Source organism: Lontra canadensis, unplaced genomic scaffold (genome assembly GCF_010015895.1).
Source record: "Lontra canadensis isolate GAN:19392208 unplaced genomic scaffold, GSC_riverotter_1.0 scaffold94, whole genome shotgun sequence".
In the NCBI taxonomy this organism is placed as follows: domain Eukaryota; kingdom Metazoa; phylum Chordata; class Mammalia; order Carnivora; family Mustelidae; genus Lontra; species Lontra canadensis.
In genome coordinates, this window is record NW_022631088.1 from 7,845,596 (window position 1) to 7,865,881 (window position 20,286).

General features: G+C 44.9%; 1 protein-coding gene and 1 long non-coding RNA gene across 3 annotated transcripts in view; one reads left to right on the plus strand and one right to left on the minus strand.

Moving 5' to 3' along the window:
• CHRNA5 (cholinergic receptor nicotinic alpha 5 subunit) overlaps positions 1-20,286 on the plus strand; it is a 41,296-nt gene that overhangs the window by 1,219 nt on the left and 19,791 nt on the right. Inside the window, exon 1 of one of the 2 annotated variants that reach the window (XM_032836913.1) lies at positions 11,568-11,584. The exons of the other annotated variant lie outside the window; for it this stretch is intronic. The gene's annotated coding sequence lies outside the window, so the exon portion shown is untranslated. Of the gene's footprint in view, positions 1-11,567; positions 11,585-20,286 lie in introns of those variants that run through there. 2 annotated transcript variants of the gene reach the window in all.
• Positions 187-18,671, minus strand: LOC116854767. The gene is made up of 3 exons (XR_004380215.1): positions 18,080-18,671; positions 14,525-14,528; positions 187-198 (listed from the first exon to the last, which is right to left on the minus strand). It is a non-coding gene; the product is annotated as an uncharacterized LOC116854767 (long non-coding RNA).

Here is a 20,286-nt window from a genome sequence, read left to right on the forward strand (position 1 = left end):
GGGCCACAGGCCCCGCACCCTGACGCGCTGGAGGCGAGCGCTCGGTGGCGGCGGCAGCTGTGTGCCCCGCGTGGCGCGCAGGGTCCTGGTGGCGCAGCCAGGCTGGCCCAGGGTGGCCCGAAGCCCGCCCTTGAAGCAACGTCACGTTCTGTCGCGTTTGTTTCCTCTTTGCCCACGGGAGCTCCTCAGGACCTGGGCCTCGTTTTCGGGCTTCATTTCAGTTCGCGTGTCTGCGGAGTGTTCGGTGTGCCGCACGGTGACTCAGTGCTCGGGTGACCCCGTCAGCGGCCCCACCGCCGGCCCCTGCTCTGCCGACCGCCGCGGTCCTCCGTCGTGCCGAGAAGAGCTGGGACGCGGCTCGGAGCCGGCGTGTCGCGGGCCGCCGGGAAAGCTCTGGGCGGGACGCCGGAGCCGGAGCCTCTCCGGACCCTGAGACGAGCGGTCGCGTGGCTTCCCCCTGCGGCGCCGCCGCCCCGAGACCGTGTGCGCTCGCGGTGCGCGGTCACGCGAGAACAGAGCGAAACTGTGCCCGACGGGGGTGCACGCTGGCTCGAGTGTCGCAGGGGCTTGGGCCCCGCCTCCAGCACCCTCGGGCGTCGCTGCCCGCCGGCTGGACGCTCGACCCCAACCCTAACCCCAACTGAGAGGGCGGCCGCGCCCTGGCCGCGGACGCTTCGGTCCCTTCAGCCGTCATTGCTTCCGTATTACATTTCGTCGTTTTCTTATTTATCTTAGAACTCGGTGTTACTTTGCTCACAAACGATCCTACTCGTCGATTAGAGGGAGCGCCAGCGGGGAGGGGGCAGAGGGAGACAGAGAAGCGGCCGGGCTGAACAGGGAGCCTGTTGGGGACCTGACCCTGGGATCCGCGTCGCGGACCGAGCCGCGGGCGCCCCCGATGCGATCTTAGGAATTTCACTTGTTTCTTATGGTTTTCTGCGACCAGCCCTCAGGGGCAGAAAGGAAGTCTAGTCCGCCGGCGGCCCTACCTCCTGGCCGGCGGGAAACTGCAGAGTTTGAAGTGGCTCAAGAGGCAGCTTTGAACGCGCTAAAGAATAGCGGGGCGCCTGGCCGGCTCAGCCGGGACAGCGGGTGGCTCTTGACCTCGGGGTCACGAGTTCGAGGCCCACAGCTGGGGTGTGGAGATTATGAAAAATAAATTAAGAACTTAAAAAGGAGAATAATTAGTACATGAAGATAATACCAGCCTTTTTAACGGACCTGACCACGATTGCGGCGGCGATGTACGCGAGTCAGTCGTTGGTCAGTTATACTTCTCGGCTGTGGGACCGTCGAAGCGCTTGAAACTTGATTTTAGTATATGTGGTAAGAAGTTCTGTCATGCAAAGGGGAGTAAAATAGTTGTTTCAGGGAAAACAAGAGCTGTGAAGGATTTTTTTTTCTTGTCACCTTTAGTTTTTCTCACTCACATTTTCAGAAGCTAGCGGGAATACGCACATAGCGCCGTCCTCTCTCCTTCTGTGACGGCGTCCGCAAGAGTCTCTGGCTGCCTCAGGCCCTCAGGCAGGTCTTCCGCATTACTTGAAATTACACGTTAAACGCAGTCGCGCTCTGTGAGCTCGCCTGCGAGCACGTGGCAGGCCGGTCCGTCTGTGCATGTCCCGGTGAACCCGACTGACTAATGTAGCAATGGAACTTTGAAAGGTTTTCAGTCATTGGTCAGAATAGAGTTTTTTTCATCCTGTAATCTACAAATTAGATCTAACAGGTAATTTTTTATAATTAGGATATGACTTTTTAGCACAGTAATTTCAGTACAGAACATTTTTCTTTTAATAGTAGTCTTTTCCCTTAAGAAGTGAAATTATTTTTCTCAGATGTAATTTTAAGTTAATATTCAATAAGCATGTCTTAACAATGTGAGTTGGCAAATTTGGAATAGTTGTAAAAAAAGTTTCTAACTTGTTTGTCTAGAAGTCTACGCTACAGAACAGCATGGGTATAGTTTAAAAATGACAGTAGGATAGAAGAGATTACTTTAGCGATCCTTTTCTGCTCTTCAACTAAAATGTTCATTTAAAGGATCTGTTTCCATTTTGGGGATTACATGATATTGTTTCTCCTGTGTTTAATTCAGAAAACTTATCTTTTCCCCAGAAAACTTCCCCCTTAAGTAGAATTATAAAACCCCCTTTAAAAAAAAAAAAAAATTATTTATTTATTTATTTGAGAGAGAGAGAACATGAGAGAGATCAGTGGGAGAAGCAGACTCCCTGCCGAGCAGGGAGCCCGATGTGGGACTCGATCCCAGGACTCCAGGATCATGACCTGAGCCGAAGGCAGTCACTTAACCAACTGTGCCACCCAGGCACCCTTTAAAACCCTTTTACTAGTAAAAAGAGCAATTAAATATAAATATTTGAATTCTGACAAAAAAGATAGCATAAACTTTTTTTTTTTTTTGAAGCATGTCATCTACTATGTTTTGACAGTTACACAAATATTTACACCAAAGTGTGATAGGGGCTTTAATAGAAATATGACAGGAATAACAGAACGGTCAGGAAAGCATGGTCAGTTCTCTACAAAACATTCCCTCCACCTCTGGGCCTTAGAGGCCTGGTTCTCGCTCAAGGAAATGGGTTCCTCTGTCATCCTGTCTAATGCCGCTTACTTGTATACTGTCCCGTACGGCAGACCTGGAATGTGGGCACACTAGCTCTCCACTGCCATATCCACACTATTACCTCTTTCTTCCCTTCTGAACAGAATTTTTTTTTTCTTCTAACAGGAGTTTACAGGTTTGATGCAAAACAGCAGCAGCTGGTCACTGCTAACAATGTAGTGTAGTGTCCATCCAGATTGTTCTCTGTGCATGTGTGGTTTTCTCTGGTGTGTGCGAGCTTTCTAGGATAATGTAGTCCAACTTATTTATTTTTGCTTTTGGTGTCGGATTCGGAAAATTATTGCCAAGACCTTTGTCAAGGAGCTTACCACCAATGTTTTCTTCTACGAGTTCTGTGGTTTCAGATCTGACGTTCAAGTCTATAAACTGTCTTGAGTTAATTTTTGTGCCTGGTGTGAGAAAGTGGTCGGGTTTCATTCTTTCGCATGTGCCTGTCAGGTTGTCCCAACACCATTTATCAAAGAGACTGTCCTTTCCTCCTTGTATATTCTTGGCTCCTTTGTCCTAAGTTAATTGACCATAGAAGCATGGGTTTATTTCTGAGCTCTTTATTCTGTTCCACTGATCCATGTGTCTGGTTTTATGGCGATATATACTGTTTTAATTACTACAGATTTGTAATATAGTTTGAAACCCGGGAGCATGATGCCTCAATCTTTATTCTTTCTCAAGGTTGCATTGCCTATTCGGGCTTTTTATGGATCTGTACAAATTTTAGGATTACTTGCTCTATTTCTTTGAGAAATGCCATTGGAATTTTGATAGGGATTGTGTTGAATCTGCACATCATTTGGGGTAGTATGGACATTTTAACAGTGTTCTTTCAATCCCTGAGCATGGAATATCTTTCCATTTGTTTTTGTTGTCTTTCATTTCTTTAATGTCTTGTAGCTCTCAATATATAGGTGTTTCATCTCCTTGGTTAAATTCATTCCTAAGCATATTTTTTCTTTTGATGCAATTGTAAATGGAAGGTTTAAAAAACATTGCTCTTTCTGTTAGTCTGCTATAGAAAGGCAACCGATTTTTTTGTAAGTTGATTTTGTACCCTGCAGTTTTACTAAATTTGTTCATTCTAACAGCTTTTTGGTGGAGTCTTTAGGGTTTTCGATATATAACATCATGTCACCTGGAAATAATGACAGTTTTACTTCTTCTTTACCAGTGTGAATACCTTTTATTTCTTATTCTTGCTTCATTGCTCTGGCTAAGACTTCTAGTACTATGTTGAATTAAAGTTGTGACAGTGGGCATCCTTGTCTTGCTCCTGATCTTGGGAAAACTTTTCAGCTTTCCACTGTTGTGTATGGCGTTAGCTGTGGGCGTGTCATACATGGCCTTTGTGATGTGGAGGTTGATTTCCTCGGTGTCCACTTTGTTGGAAGTCTTTGTCATGAGTGGATATTGAAGTCGGTCAAGTGCTTTTCTGCATTCACTGAGATGATCATGTGATTTCTACCCTTCATGTTGTTAATGTGGTGTATCCCACTGACTGGTGGGTGGGTGTTAGACTGTCCTTGCATCCCTGGAGTAAATCTCACTTGATCATGTTGAATGATCCTTTAGTGTGTTGGTGATTTGGTTTGCTGCTGTGTAGCTGAGGATTATCGCATCTATGTTTGTCAGGGATGTTGGCCTGTGATTCTCTTTCCTGTGGCATCCTTATCTGGTTTTGGTTTCAGGCTAATGTTGGTCTCATAGAATGAGTTGGAAGGTGTTTCTTCCTCTTCTATATTTGGAAGAACTTGAAAGTTGGAGAAGGATTGGTAATAATTCTTTGAATGATTGGTGGAATTCACCAGTGAAGCTAGTGAATTAATGGAAGAGACTGTCCTAGATTTTTCTTTTCTTGGAAGTTTTAAATTACCGATTCAATCTTCTTACTAAGTATCAGTCTGTTCACATTTTCTGTGTAATCATGATTCAGTCTCAGTAGGTTGTGTGTACCTAGGAATTTACCTGTTCTAGGTTGTCTAGTTTGTTGGCATGTAACTGCTTGCAGTAGTCTTTTATGAGCCTTTGTATTTCCGTGGTATCATTCGTAACATTTCCTGTTTCATTTCTGGTTTTATTTATTTGGGTCCTCTTTTTCTTGATGAATCTAGCTAAAGGTTTATCAGTTTTGTTTATCTTTCAGGGAATCCGCTCTTTGTTTCATTGATCTTTATTTTTTAGTCTCTTTTTATTTCTTCTCTGATCTTATTTCCTTCCTTTTAACTTTAGGCTTTGTTCATCTTTTTCTGACTCTTTGAAGTGTCAAGTTATGTTTTTATTTGAGACTTTTCTTGTTTCTTGATATAGACATTTATAGCTAGGAACTTCCCTCTTAAAACTGTTTTTGCTGCATCCCACAAGTTTTGGTATTTATATTTCCATTTTCATTTTTCTCAGCATTTTTTAAATTTCTCTTTTGAATTCTTCTTCGACCCATTAGCTGTTTGATAGCATGCTGTTTAATCTCTACATACTTGTGAATTTTCCAGTTTTACTCTTGTAATTAATTTCTAGTTTCATGCTGTTGTGGTCAGAAAAGATTCTTGACATGATTCTAATCCTCTTAAATTTATTAAGACTTGGTTTGTGGCCTACCATATGATCTATCCTGGAAGAATATATATTCTTTTGCCTTGGACAGAATGTTCTAGGTCCGTCTGGTCTACTGTGTCCTTTAATACTGACATTTTCTTGTTGCTTTTCTGTCTAGATGATCTAGCCATTTATGTAGGTGAGGTATTCAAATCCCTTACTATCATTATATTGTTATCCATGTCTCCTTTTAGATCTGTTAATATTTGCTTTATATATTTAGGTCCTCCCAAGTTGGGTGAATGAATCTTAACAAATATCACATACTTTTTTTTTCCTTTGGATTGTCCTCTTTATCGTTATGTATCAACCATGTTTGTTTTTCAAAAAATTTTTGTTTACTTATTTATTTAAGATACACTCTGTGCCCATTGTGGGGCTCGAACTCACAACCCTGAGATTAAGAGTTGCAGGCCCCCTGCCTGAGCCGGTCAAGCAGCCCCATGTTTGTCTTTAATTACAGTCTTTGTTTAAAGGCTGATAGAAATATAGCTGCTCCATGTGTTTTTGGTTTCTGTCTTCATGGCATCTCTTCTATCCTCACTGTCCACCTGTGTGTGTCCTTACATCTAAAGTGAGTCTCTCACAGGCAGCACGTGGATGGGTCTATTGTTTCTAAACCATTCAGCCACTCTGTCTTTTGATTAGAGAATATGATCTGTTTACATTTAAAATAGTTATTGATAGGTATGTACTAATTGTTGTTTGGTTAATTGTTTACTATTTTTGTAGTTCCTCTCTTGTTCTCTTCCTTCATAATTTAATGATTTTCTTTAGTGGTGTATTTATATTCCTTTCTCCATCTTCCTTGTATGTATAATAGGTTTTAGCTTTGTGGGTACCATGAGGCTTACATGTAACAACCTATGTCTTTAACAATCTGTTTTAAGTTGGTAACAACTTAAGTTTGATCCCGTTCAAAAGGTTAACATTTTTACTCTTTCTCTGACCCATGTTTTATGCTTTTGATGTCACATTTTGCATTTTTTTAGTCTTCAGTGTCCCTTAACTAATTATTGTAAACATAGTTATTTTTACAACTTTTGTCTTTTAGCTTTCATACTAGTTTGTAAGTGATTGACTACTTTTTCTATATATTTACCTTTGCAATAGATTTATTGAGATTTATTCTTTCAAATATTTTCTTGTTATTAATTAGTGCTCCTTCTTTTCAGCTTAAAGAAGTCCCTTTAACATTTCTTTTTTAAAAAATATTTTATTTATTTATTTGATAGACAGAGATTACAAGTAGTCAGAGAGGGAGGCAGGGAGAGAAGAGGAAGCAGGCTTCCCACTGAGCAGAGAGCCCGATGTGGGGCTCGATCTCAGGACCCTGAGACCACGACCCGAGCCGAAGGCAGAGGCTTCAACCCACTGAGCCACCCAGGTGCCCCCCCTTTAACATTTCTTATAAGGCTGGTATTGTGGTCATGAACTCTTTCAGCATTTGCTTGTCAGGAAAACCATTTATCTCTCCTTCAATTTTGAATGCTAACTCTCCTGGGTGGAGTCTTCTTCATTGGAAAATGTTCCCTTTCAGCACTTTGAATATATCACGTCACTCTCTTTGGCCTGCCAAAGTTTCTGCTGGAAAATCTGCTGATAGCCTTATGGGGCTTCACTTGTATATAAGTTGTTTTCTCTTGCCACTTTCCATATTTTCTTCTTATTTTTAACTTCTAATGTTTTAATTATAATGTATTTTGGTGTGGATCTCTTTGGGTCCTGTTTGGGACTCTCTGGGCTTCCTGGATCAGGATGTCTGTTTCCTCCCTCATGTTAGGGAAGTTTCCCACCACTTTTAATTAATTAATTGATTGATTAAAGATTTTATTATTTATGTATTCAAGAGAGAAATCCCAGGACCTCAAGATCATGACCTGAGCCCAAGTCAGATGCTTAATCGACTGAGTCACCCAGGTGCCTTTATTTATTTACTTTTAAAGATTTATTTACTTATTTTAGAGGGGGGGAGGGACAGAGAGAGTCTTTTTTTTTTTTAATTTCTTTTCAGTGTAATAGTATTCGTTGTTTTTGTACCACACCCAGTGGTCCATGCAATACGTGCCCTCCTTAATACCCACCACCTGGCTCCCCCAACCTCTCACCCCCACCCCTTCAAAACCCTCAAGTTGTTTTTCAGAGTCCATAGTCTCTCATGGTTCACCTCCCCTTCCAATTTCCCTCAACTCCCTTCTCCTCTCTAACTCCCCATGTCCTCCATGTTATTTGTTATGCTCCACTAATAAGTGAAACCATATGATAATTGACTCTCTCTCCTTGACTTATTTCACTCCGCATAATCTCTTCCAGTCCCATCCATGTTGCTACAAAAGTTGGGTATTCATCTTTTGGGACAGAGAGAGTCTTAATCTGACTCTACGCTGAGCAGAGAACCTGAGGCAGGGTTCATTCCCACATCCCAGAGATCATGACCCGAGCCAAAACCAAGAACTGGAGGTTCTTGGCCACCCAGGTGTTCCTCTGCCATTATATCTAAAATAAGATTTCTATATCTCTCGCTTTTTCTGCTCTGTCTGGGAGCCCTGTGATGTGAGTGTTAGTCCATTTGATGTTGTCCCATGGGTCTCTTAACTTATCTTCACTTTTAAAAATTCTTTTTTCTTTTCGTTGCTCTGTTTGGGTGAGTTCCATTGCCCTGTCTTCAAGCTGACAGATCCTCTCTTCTACTTCATCTAATCAGCTGTTGAACTCCTAACTGTCTCTTTCAGTTTGGTTATTGTGGTCTTCACTCTGACTTCTGTTTGGTACCTTCATGTGTTTTCTACATCTTTGCTGAAGTTCTTGCTATGGTCATTCATTCTTCTCCCCAGTCTGGGGAGCATCTTTATGACCGTTACTTTGAATTTGTTTTCAGGTAAATTACTTATTTTCATTTCATGAAGGTTTTTTCCTGAGGTTTTATCTTATTCTTTCCTTTAGAACATATCCCTCTCTTTCTTCATTTAGCTCAACTCTCTGTGTTGGTTTCCGTAGTTGAAACAAATGCCTCTTCTGGCCTTGAAGGAGTGGCCTATATAGAAGGCAAACCTGGTCATTCAACCCTGACCCAGTTCTTTGTTGTCTCTCAAACCTCTGTGCACGTCCAAGTAGCCTGTTATATTTTTAATAGAATCTGGTAGGTGAGGATGTGCCAAGACCTGCCAATATAAGTAAGGGAGGATTTAGTACCTGCATTCAGGGTGTTTGGTAGCCAGGTAGCTACCCTCAGGTAGCAGCTTTTATCTTTCATTCATTCATTCATTCATTCAAAGTAGGCTTAGCATGGGACTGGAACTCACAATCCCAAGATCAAGAGTCCTACTGACGGAGTCAGCCACATGCCCCCAGGTAGCACATTTTGAAAGCGTGCTAACATAGGAGCGCCTGGGTGGCTCAGCCGGCTGAACATCTGACTCTTGGTTTCAACTCAGGTCATGATCTTGGGGTCATGAGATTGGGCCCCAGAGATTCTGTCTCTCTCCCCTCTGCTCCTCTCCTCCTCCTGTTCTTTCTCTAAAATAAATCAATAAATCTTAAAAATATAAAAGCGTGCTAAATATACACAGTCCCGTGGAGCCACAAGAGAACGCCCTGCTGCCCAGGTGATCTGGCAGTATCTCCTGGGCAGCGGTTGTTAAAAAACGGGACTCCAGACCAGTGTATAAGCCCTTTCCTGGGAGATACTGGCCAACAGGAGCAGGGCAGAGGGAGAGCACCACGATGGCATCCACAGCCTGTGTTTGTTGAGAACATTCGTGGTCCTCTAGGTGCATGCCAGACCTGAAGCCCGCCCTTTAGGGCAAAGCTCTGGGAGAGGCAAAGAGGCCGCCTTCACAACTTCACAGAGAGGTAGGGCTGTGTGTCTGTCTGTCTCAGTATTCTCTCTGGGCAGTGCCGTGGAGGTGGCAGCCTGCCAAGAGCTGTCTCTTCAATTGCCGCAGTCCCATGGGACCAGGAATGCAACACCCTCCAGCCCTCCCCAGCCGCCTCCAGAACTGTATCAGCAAGGGGCATCCCCTGGGCCCAGCTGCAAAAACTGGGGCACCAGATATAAAAAACAGGGCACCAGTCACGTGTAAAGCCACCTTCCAGGAGACCCTGATCCTCTGGAGTGTGAAAGAGGCAGAAAGCAAAGAGAGCGCCTACTCTCTAGGACTCTGGAAAAGTTCATAGTCCCTTGTTGAGAGTTTAACTAGACATCTGCCCCGCAGGCCAGAGCCAGTAGGCCTCCTTTGCAGAGAGATGGAGCTCCTGGGTCTGTTGCCTCTTGCTGTGCTCTGGGGGTGGTAGCTGTTTGCAAACTCTTTCTCCAGGGATACAGTCCTGTGGGACCCACCGGCACAAGCCCCACTGGCCACCAGGACTAGATGGTGAAGAGCTGTCCCTTGTCAGCAGCTGCAAAAGTCAGGGTGACAGACAGGGGTGTGAGCTCCTTTTCGTGTGGCACCAACTGGTACAGTCCCATGGAACCAGCGCAAGCCCCACTGGCCTTTAGAGCTGGGCAGGCAAGAAGCATCTCCTGGGGAGGCAGCCACAAAAATCAGGAGACCAGATGCACGTTCACGTGGACGTACCGAGGCTCTGGGTCATGGCAACGGGAGAGCTTGATGCTGGCGCCCAGCAGGCTCCCTCCCTGGAGAGAGTTCCCGTAGATGCCAGGTGTGTGGGTTACATCAGATGCCTGCCCCTCAGGCCAGTGTTTCCAGTTGGTGAGGCTCCCTCACTTTGAGTCCGGGGGATGGGCTGCTTCTGTGCTGGGGTAGGTAAGTCTGGGTGCCTAAGCCCCGTTAAGAGCTGTCTTCCAGATTGTTACAGTCTCTCAGGTCTCAGGACGGGAGCCCTCTTGGTTTTCAAAGTGAGATGTTTTGGGGGCTCATTTCTTACTTGCAGGTTCTAAATGTTAAGGTGGTCGAGGAGTTTGAACGCTTTGCTCCTTGAGGGGCAGCCCTGGGTTTTGAGTTTTCTCCTGGTTTTGGGTCGCTTTGCAGGGGTGGGGTTTCTGGCCTGTCCTGCCTGCCAGGTGTGGTGTTTTCTCATTTGCCTGATGTGCAGTCCTAACTCTACCAGCCTTTAGATTTTTGAAGGAGGAAATGGTCCCGTATGTCGTTGTAGACTCAGGGTATCTGTGGGAGGAGGTGAGTTCCGGGTCTTCCTCCATCAGTACTTGAGCCACAAGAAACCCATGCATCACTGTCTCGAGCTGGAACCCCACGGTGTAAACTTTTGATACTATTTTTATTTCTTTTTATTTTATGATCCACAATGTCTATATGGAATTGGGCAAAACTTTTTTTCTCCAAGTCAGGGTTCTCAACCCCTGACACTGGGGCTGGATGAATCTTTGTTATGGGACACTGTCCTGTGGATTGTAAATCTTTTGGCGGCATTTCTGGCCTCTGTCCACAATGCCTGTAGCACCCACCCAAAACTTTCCAGACAGAGTCAGATGCGCCTTAAGGGACTGCACTGTTCCCCTCACCCCTACCCCTGGAGCGTCACTACTGTCAGTCTTACAGACTGCAGCTTCCCAAACCGTGTGCCCTGGAACCCGCAGGGGTGTTGTGAGGATGCAGATGCTGGTGCAGCAGTGGGAGGCCGGCTCGAGATTCCGCGTTTCTTACGGGTGCTCAGGGATGCGAATGCCGCCATCCCGGGCTCCGCACTGAACCTCACGCTTGTAGACGTCCGCTCATTCGTATCATTTGGGTGAATTTTCAAGAGGATCCAATGGCAATAATTACAGAAATAGTAGTGAACTTTGAGTGAACTGTAGCCCAACAATCTAAGACCGATGGAAACTCGGAGAACAAGCTCTGTCCCTCCATCCCCACAGATCGCAGCTTCCTTTCCTTTTCTGCATGTCCTTCCAGCCCTAACGTTCATTTACAATCCAACTCTAAGGGTGGTGTTTGCCAGAATCTTACCAAGTTCACCCAGACGGTCGTGAATGGAGGCAACCTTATGTCCCACTGGGTGTTTTGAGTTAGGGTGCTGTGAACGTTCTAGCTCCGGAGAGCCCTCTTGGCCTGTTGAGAGGTTAATGGTATTAAATTCAGACTGCGAGCTCTGATCTGCTGATGCTCAATCTGTCTTTTGTGTGTGAAGGTGCCCCTTCTCCTTGAGGACTATTGACTGGACCTAAATTCAGCACGGCTGGAGGTCGTTTTCTTACTACAGGTGTTCTGAGAGTCCTGGAAATAGGTTAGGTTAGGGTTATTAAAGCTTACCACTTACAGAGAAATGTTGTCCTATACTTCTGTTCTCAGAATCAATAGAACATGTAATGAAAATCCTGGAGTGAAAAAAAAATCCCCTGCATTTCATCCGGAACCCTTAAAATAGTGATCGGTAAGCAGACTCATTTGTCACATTGAGAATGCTGGATACAGAACACATTTCTTCTCCTCTGCAAAATAATTGATTACGTTCAGAGCTTGATCTTGCTGTTGCTTAAAATAACCCTCTGAGAATGGCTGCAGAGAAGATTCTTTTGAAAAACGGAATATAAGTCACTTTCTGCTTAATTAAACAATACCAGGAGACGTGGAAGAGTGGATTGACTGCCCCAGTAATGCCTTAGTCACAGACTGGGGACGCATAACACATTGTAGGTCACTTCTACAAGCCTCGTTGAGGGCATTCTCTTATTTCATCCTTGTGGCAGCCGGTGACGAAGAACGGGGGGCTCTAGGCAGTACCCAGCAAAATTTAAAACATGTATACCCTTGACTCAGCAGTTTTAGGTCAGTGGCATAGAAATCCTTGTATAAGGGTGGAAAATAGATGTAGAGGGATGCTGACACCGCATTTTCCCCATGGTAGCCTGGTTAGAAATAACCCAGGGTTGAAGGCTGTATGACTGCCCGTCAACGGTAAAAGCTTAAACTATAATAGACTCATAACTCAGGTCACTTTGCACCATGTGAAGGAAGAGTGGGGAAGGATAGGCTTATACTGACGTATAGGATGGCATGCAAACAGCAGTCACAGAACTTACAAAGAGGAAGACATGTGCTCTTTGTGTGTGTGTATTTAAAAATGTCCATATATTGAACTTCACAGTGATTACCTTTGGAGGAAGGAGAGGGGAAGGAGAATTCCTACTCGTAATGTGCTTCTGGTTTGAATCCTGGCAATGATCATGTATTACTTTTGTAATTTAAGCATTATTTTGAGAAAAAACAAAAATGATCCTGGGTCCTAGTTCTACCGCTGCTACTCAGGTTAGACCAGTGGTTCTCAGCCTGGGGTAGTTTTGCAACCCCCTTCCTACCCCCCACATTTGGGAACAACTGGAGACATTTTTTGGCTGTCACATTGTGTGGAGAGGCCAGGGAGGCTGCCAAACCTGTAGTGCACAGGACAGCCCCCATGACAAAGACCAAACCCCAGATGCCCATGTTGCGGAGCCAGGAACTCGCGGGTCAGACTCCAGGGCTGCCGCCATGGTCAAATAGGCAGGTTGTGCACCTGACGGTATTGGGGACTGCTGTTCAGTGTGAGGTGTTCTCTGCGTACCACAAACCTCACCATTGTGATATAAGGGAAAGTAAATGTGAGCATGTGTACCCCAGGAAGCAGGCACTGGTTCTTTCTCCTGTACTGTTAGCGCCCAGTACGGACACTGGCGCATTGAGCAGCCACTCAGTGTTGGCTGAGCGAGTGAAGGAATTTAACTAGATACCCCACGTTAGGCTCTAATATACCCAGGTTGGGGCAGATGCTGAAGATTTAAGAATTTGCAGATGAAAACTAAAATTATGGCAGATGTTGTCTGTTAATTTGTCTTAAGACGAGAATTGACAAAAGACTGCTAATACTTGTCATTCATTTTAGAACACCTTTGGTTCACTTTTTGATAAGAAAATCCTTATCTTTTTGATAGGAAAATCCCGTTTCTTCTTGGAGGAATGCCAGTAAAGGACCCTATTGCATCTTATCTTCCTAGATAAGATTTTTAAAATCCTTTGCTTTTTGGCTGCATACTGACTTTAGTGGAGAAGACCTTAAAAAATTTATTTTTAAAATTTTAAATTTATTTTTAAACAATCCTTACACCTAACGTGGGGCTTGAACTCACAACCCTGAGATCAAGAGTTGCATGCCCTATGGACTGAGCCAGCCAGGTGCCCCTTAAAAAAACATTTTAAACTACTTTTGGCACTGTCTGACCTAGTAAAATAACGTACATTGTGTTTCACTTTATCCGTGTAGCAGTGAGACAGCAAAGCTGAAGGTATTCTTTTATTAATGTTTTATAATGGAAAAACTCAAATATACACAAAATATTTAAGAATAATGAGTTGATGAGTCTTTTTTGCCATACACTTCACAATTTTAGACATCTGCCAACAGATACCCTTATTCATATAGATTACAAATTGTGGCGTATGAAGGCTAACAGCTAATTAGTGCCAGTGCTCAGATTAAGGCTCTCATCATCTTAAAAATTGAGGAGCAAGGTTACATTTTTTGGAAAATGTATGTGGTTTCACTAAATGACTTGTGAAAGTGAAGGTTTTTCGTAACACATTCTCCTAATTCCTCCCAACATGAGACAATTCTGGAGCGATGATATTCAGACTTAAAACAGAATTTGTAAAACCCAAATTTAAATCCTTCAAAATGTTCATGGCATTATCCGTATTTGTACCTTTTAGGTATTCAGTTTTGTCTCCCCCTTGCTAGTTGTATCTTTACTATGGAAGGATTGTCCCATTTGCGCTTGGTCCGGATCTTACTCTATTTTTAGAACAAGCTCCACTGCTTTGCTCCCTTTGTTTTTCTGATGCTTTTCACAGGTTGACTTTTTAATTATTACTATTAGCTTTAGAGGATACAGACTTGAGGAAAGCTTCTAATTGAGCCGTCACTGTGCTGTGTCGAGAGCACCCCACATGACAGATCCCTCGCTCTGCCTGCTGTTGCCAGGTCCCACTGCCTAGAGTCCTCTGCAGGGAGATGACTTTGTTGGGCTATTGGGGGAGTTTTAGTCAAAACCAGTCGATGTGCAGGCAGTGGTTGTGGGATCTCTAACTTCAAGAGGCTGTCTCTGGTGACTTTAGTCCTTAGGAGTAAATTCTTGCAGCCCCGTGACAGTGTCTTCACAACTGGTGACAAAATTCTGAATCATTAGAGATAAATGGGACTTGTCGCAGGTGCTGACCCATTTTTTCCTTCATGTACTCCACACACTGAGCACCGCTTGTGTGCCAGCACACTGTTAGGTGCCAGGGTCATGTGAACAAGACACCCCCTGCCTTTGGTCTACACCACAGTGGGGAAGACAGACCTGGATCAAATATAGCCAAGATTGTACCATTGCACTGCCGGTAAGGAACACGGTTTATACAGAGGAACCCAGTGCAGACTTTGGGGGGTGGGGAAGAGCCTTGAGGAAGTGATGCCTGAGCTGGGATCTGAGGCTGAGCAGGAGGAGGTGAGGTGAGGAGGGGAAATCATCTCCGGCAGGGTAGAGGAGCGCTCCTTGTTGGAGGGAACTGTGCGGTGGGCTTGAGAAGCTGAGCTATCAGTATGGCTGGAGCAGAGAGCAAAGGGGACAGTCACACCAGAAGAAGCTGGGCAGTATTTGACCTTAAGGATTCGGTCTGTCTTCCACAAGGAAAGCTATGGAGGAGTTTTAACCAAGGGGCTACCACCGCATCTGTGTTTGGAGAAATCGCTTGGGTATCCGCACAGAGAACTGACTGGAGGGGACTGAGAAGCCACGAGGAGCCTGCTTAGGGCAGTAGGTTTGCTCTCACCCCAATGAGAGAAGCGGACAGCTCATGCTAAGTTGGTGGCAGTCTTGGGGTAGGAAATGGATCGATTTGGAAGTATTTAGAGGTAAGCCCAACAGTTTCCTGATGGATTGGCTATGCGGGTGAGGGAGAAGGGATGTGCAAGATGGCTCTTAGGTTTCAAAATTGTAACGAGGCACATGGTGGACCCACTCACTGCAGCAGGCAGTACGGTCAGGGACCATTATGGTGAAGGTCAGGAGTTTGGTTTTGTCCGTGTTGAGTTTGTCGTCCCTTTTACAACATCCGTGTTTCACAGAGACCAGATAATTGTGGCCAGCAGAGGTTGTCAGGTGATTGAGTGGTGCTGAGCTCTCAGGTGAAGGTTCTCAGCTTTGCAGTGTCCTCCCTCGTCACCATGCTGGAAGTAAGGAGCAGGGTTACATGTCTTTGAGACTATGTGTGGTTGCACTAAATGACTTCAATGGGAAATGTTCCTCGTCGCTGAGAGATGGGACCTTCGGGTGTAGAACAAGAGGCAGGGGCTGTGTGGGAGATTTGGATGCCCCATGAGCAGTCTTTCCTTAGGTTCACTTTAGTTCCAGTGCCCTTGGAAATGACCTTTTGGGGATTCTCTGGGATAAATATGTGGAGAACCAGAATAGAATTTCTAGGATCTCCATTGCTGAGTGCAATTTCACAAGCCTCCTAAAAAATTTCTAAAAATGATTACTGGGTACCTTCAAACAGAAAATCTCTGTGAAAGCAGGGGTTGGATATGTCCGTGCCAGCAGATTTGAAAGACCATCTGTGGGACTGGTGTTTCTGAAAGTGTGTCCTGAAAACTTCAAGTGTCTCTGAGATCTGTAGGTGGCCAGCACTGGAATTACATTGTTTTGCATACTGTTTGCAAACTAGAAATGTAAGATTAGTTATGTTTTTCTCCCCCTTTGGAAATCCCATTGTGTTCTTAATATTTACCTTCAAAGGAATGTGCTCGGAATGAATTGAGTGTCTTAGCTGACATGTTAATGGTACGGAGTTCAGCTAGATGTCACATGATTTAAGGGTTATTATTGACATTGGCTTATTTTACTTTCTTATTACTGTCATGTTGCTTTTACCCCATTCTATAAAAAAGACCTGTGGCTAAAGGAGTGAAAATGACTAGTAATGTACAATTCAGAATTTTGCCATAAATATAGTGCGCGTATGCAGTCTAAAGGTCTGTATGTGTTCTGATCCATCAGTCTGCAAATATGGTGGTGTCACGTGTGCTCCCAAAAATGGAAAGCAAAACCACGATCACCTGGAAATCAGGTTTCACCCTCTCAGGAATCCGTTCCCCAGTGCCTGGGGTTATTTTATTGTGAGACTTCGTCAAATAACGGCAGCCCAGAAAACACTTGTGACATTTTCAAAAGACAGTGGCCTCTGGTGAACCAATTATTTCCTTAAATAAGCATAATACTTCATAGTATGAAATTTATAAATTTTGTTACCAAAGTCAGAGAGAGACTAAGATGCCAGAGACATCAGTCCAAGTTGGATTAATTCCATGTGAGGAGATTGGGTTTAAGGTCGGTTGCAGGTAAGAATTTGCAAATCCAGGAACAAAATTATTCTGTGTGAAGAGAAAACAGAAGTGACTAATAACAAAATTCCTTCATCAAGTGACACATTGGATGTCATGTTAATAGCACGCCACGCGGGGACCGTTACTGTCGTGTGTGTGTTCCGATATTTTGCTTTTTGGTCCTACAAAACCATGAATGTACAGCATGAATCGTCTTCTAGCTTCTTCGTGGGACATTTTGTTACCGGGAAGAAGAGCTGTTCGTTTTACTTTGGATTGTTTTGTGAGCCCTGGTGTGGATTGGAAGAGTTTGTTGAGAGCCGCTCTGCGGGCTGTGGCGGGGGGCATTGCTGGGCGAGTAATTGGGGTGGCCCTGGGGTGCCCGTCCACACACTGTCCCACTCGCAGGTAGCAGCTGGTGGAGACCATGTGCTTCCTGACTGGTCAGTGTGGGACAGAGTACGGAGCTGAGAATAAGAGCGCGTCACGGGCACGGGCTGTGTCCCTCAGCCGCCTCAGGATGAAACGGGCACGGGGGGTTAGCCTGTGCTTTTCCATCCTGAGACACCCTGATGCTCCAGGGGGCAGGTGCTCACCCCAGCCCTTTGACTTGGGGGATTTGAGAGGAACGTTTCCTTGTGACACTGACAATGCCATTTTCTGACTTCAAGCGTTTGCAGGTAGCCGAGCGCACTGACCCAGTCATATCTTGAGTAGGCAGAGCTGGGCATTTGAGGGGCAGAATGTGCTCTTCCCCCTTGACAAAAAGGAGTCAAGGTCAGAAAAGGAGGGAGACGGAAGTGATGGGGAGGGCAAATACACCAAATTTAAACAGTAATTCTCAAGCAGCCACACTCTCCAGAGAAGCTATAGGTTTCTTAAACTTGCCCACACCTTGATATGTGCTCTCCACGCAGGCCAAGTGCTAATTTTTGGTAAATGTTAGAAATTATTTATTAGGATAAAAGTGAAATAGTGTTTTAACTGAAGAATTGGACCTTAGTAATGAGCTATGGTGTGATCATCTCACACATCCAGCTTTTTTCTTTGCTGCATATAATCATACAGCTAAATAAATTCAATCTTTGATTGTTTTACAAAAACAGGATTTTTTTGTAGTTTCTTTTTTCCCTTTACCAGTACCACATGGAAATCCCTATAAGCTTTTGGTTGTGTCTCGTCAGGTGTGACTTATTACAAACTTCTTTTTTTGTTGTTTGAAAGTTTAGATGTCTTTTGTGTGGGTGATAGTTTCAATTAGAGTTTTTAAAAAATAATTTTTTAAAAGATATTGTTTATTTATTTGACAGACAGAAATCACAAGTAGGCAGAGAGGCAGGCAGAGAGAGGAGGAAGCAGGCTCCCCGCTGAGCAGAGAGCCTGATGTGGGGCTTGATCCCAGGACCCTGAGATCACGACCTGAACCGAAGGCAGAGGCTTAACACACTGAGCCACCCAGGCGCCCCCATAACCACTTTTTTTTTTTTCAAACTGCATCCAGCTTTATTAAAGATACTTTTCATAAACAATCATGGTATTTCAGGCAGGACATGGGCAGACAATCGTTAGCAGTATAAACAACTTTCAAACTCCCTTCTTCAATGGACTACCAAAATCAGAAAGCCACTATAAAACCCAATGTGGTCTTCATGTGATGCCCGGAGCAGGGAAGTTTAGAGTGAGGGCGGACAGTTCACATTTAGCATGTTGTTTAACAACTTTTCACAAGCCGACCCTGACTTTCAGGAAATGAAATGAAAATGGCAGGATTATCCATCTGAAGACCCACGAGCTAAAGAAGGAACTCTTTTGAGGGACGCCATCTCAGTGGTGACACTTAGTCAAGTCCAGATTGCCTGACATACTGGGAACCATGTCTTGGGGGTCAGATTCCAACAGGCCTCTGTGTTTAAGGGAGTCAAGTCTATGTTGAAGGCAGAGAGGGAGAAGAGGACATAAAACCTGAATTTTAGTTTTTTCCACACCACCAAGGGATTTGTGCCCAGGTGGCTCATGTGTGTCGACGTCAAGGAACCCCTCCTCCTGGGAGCCAAGAGGAAGTTTCTCAGAACTAGGAGGGAAAGGTGTTTTTCCCTTTGTGTCCATCCAGCTTCAGAGATATTCTATTAGTGACATATGCCTTTCCCCAAAACAACAATGAAGTGTTCTGTGTGCTAACAATAGCTTAAAAAAAAAAAGTAAAACAAAACTCTGCGTTTTTATAAAACGTGATAAAAATGGTATTTCAAACTGTACAGTCACCAGAAGTACACAGTTATCAAAGATGCACACCCTTCCCTTGGCATCTCCAGCACCTCCAGCTTTCTGTGCCTGGTCTGTTTTGGCCTCTCCACTTTCTGCGGGTTATCCCCATCCTTGCTGGCTTCAGCTTTCCCCTTTTACCCTTTGGGTACCTTCTGTCCCTCTGCTGGGGCCTGTTCAGGCTTGGGCTCTGGCTGTGGAGGAGCAGGTTAGCAGGTAACCCTGCAGATCTTCTCTGTGGCTCGTCCTTCACCTTGGCTTTACCTCCTTTACCCTCCCCTCAGCCTTTCTGCTGGGCATGGTGGCGATGGCGGCGGGACGTAAGCGCTGGACGCGGGGATACAGCGGTGCGCGGGCTTTGGCCGGTCCGCGGGTCGTTCTCATCTCTTCTTCTTCGTCACACTGCTCCCCATAACCACTTTTTAAAAATATTTTATTTATTGATTTCAGGGACAGAGAGTGCACAAGCAGGGGGTTGGGAGAGGGACAGAGGGAGAAGCAAGCTCCCTGCTGAGTGGGGAGCCCGATGTGGGACTTGATCCCAGGACCCTGAGATCATGACCTGAGCCCAAGGCAGCTGTTTGACTGACTGAGCCAACCAGGCATCCCCATGATGACCATTTTTAAGTGTGTGGCTCAGTAGTGAGAGTTAAGTGTACTCACATAGTTCTGTCACACATCTCCGGAACTTTTTTTTTATCTTACACTGAAGCTCTCTACCCGTGGAACAGAAACTCTCCCGCTGCCCCCCTCCTTGCCCCAGTCAGCACATTCTACTTCCTGTTTCTGTGAGTTGACCACTCGAGAGACCTCATCTGAGTAGAATCATGCAGTGTTTGTCTTTTTGTGACTGGCCTATTTCCCTGAGCACAATGTCCTCAGGCCTCGTCCACGTCGTCGCAGGGGTCGGAATGTCCTTCCTGTTCGAGGCTGAGTGATATTCCAGGCTGTGCATCCCCCGTTCTGTACATCTGTTCATCTGCAGGAGGACATCTGAGTCACTCCATGTCTTGGCTGTTGAGAATGATGCTGCTGTACACATAGGTGTGCAAACATAGCTCCAGACCCTGCTCTCCCTTCTTTGGGGTGTATGCCCAGAAGTGGGACTTGTGGATGATATCGTAATTCTGTTTTTAGTGTTTTGAGAAAACTCTGTACTGTTTTCCACATCGCTGCATCATTTCACCTTCCCCTGACAGGGTACAAGGGCTCCAACTTCTCCACATTCCCTCCAACACATTTTCAGGTTGTTAACGTTTCACGAGTAGCCATCCTACCGTGTGTGGGTGACACTTGGTGATTTTGACTCACATTTGTCTGATGATCAGTGACGGTGAGCGAATTCTCACATGCTTGTTGCCATTTTAATGTCATCTTTTTTTTTTTTTAAAGATTATTTATTTATTTGACAGAGATCACAAGTAGGCAGAGAGGCAGGCAGAGAGAAAGGGGGAAGCAGGCTCCCCGCTGAG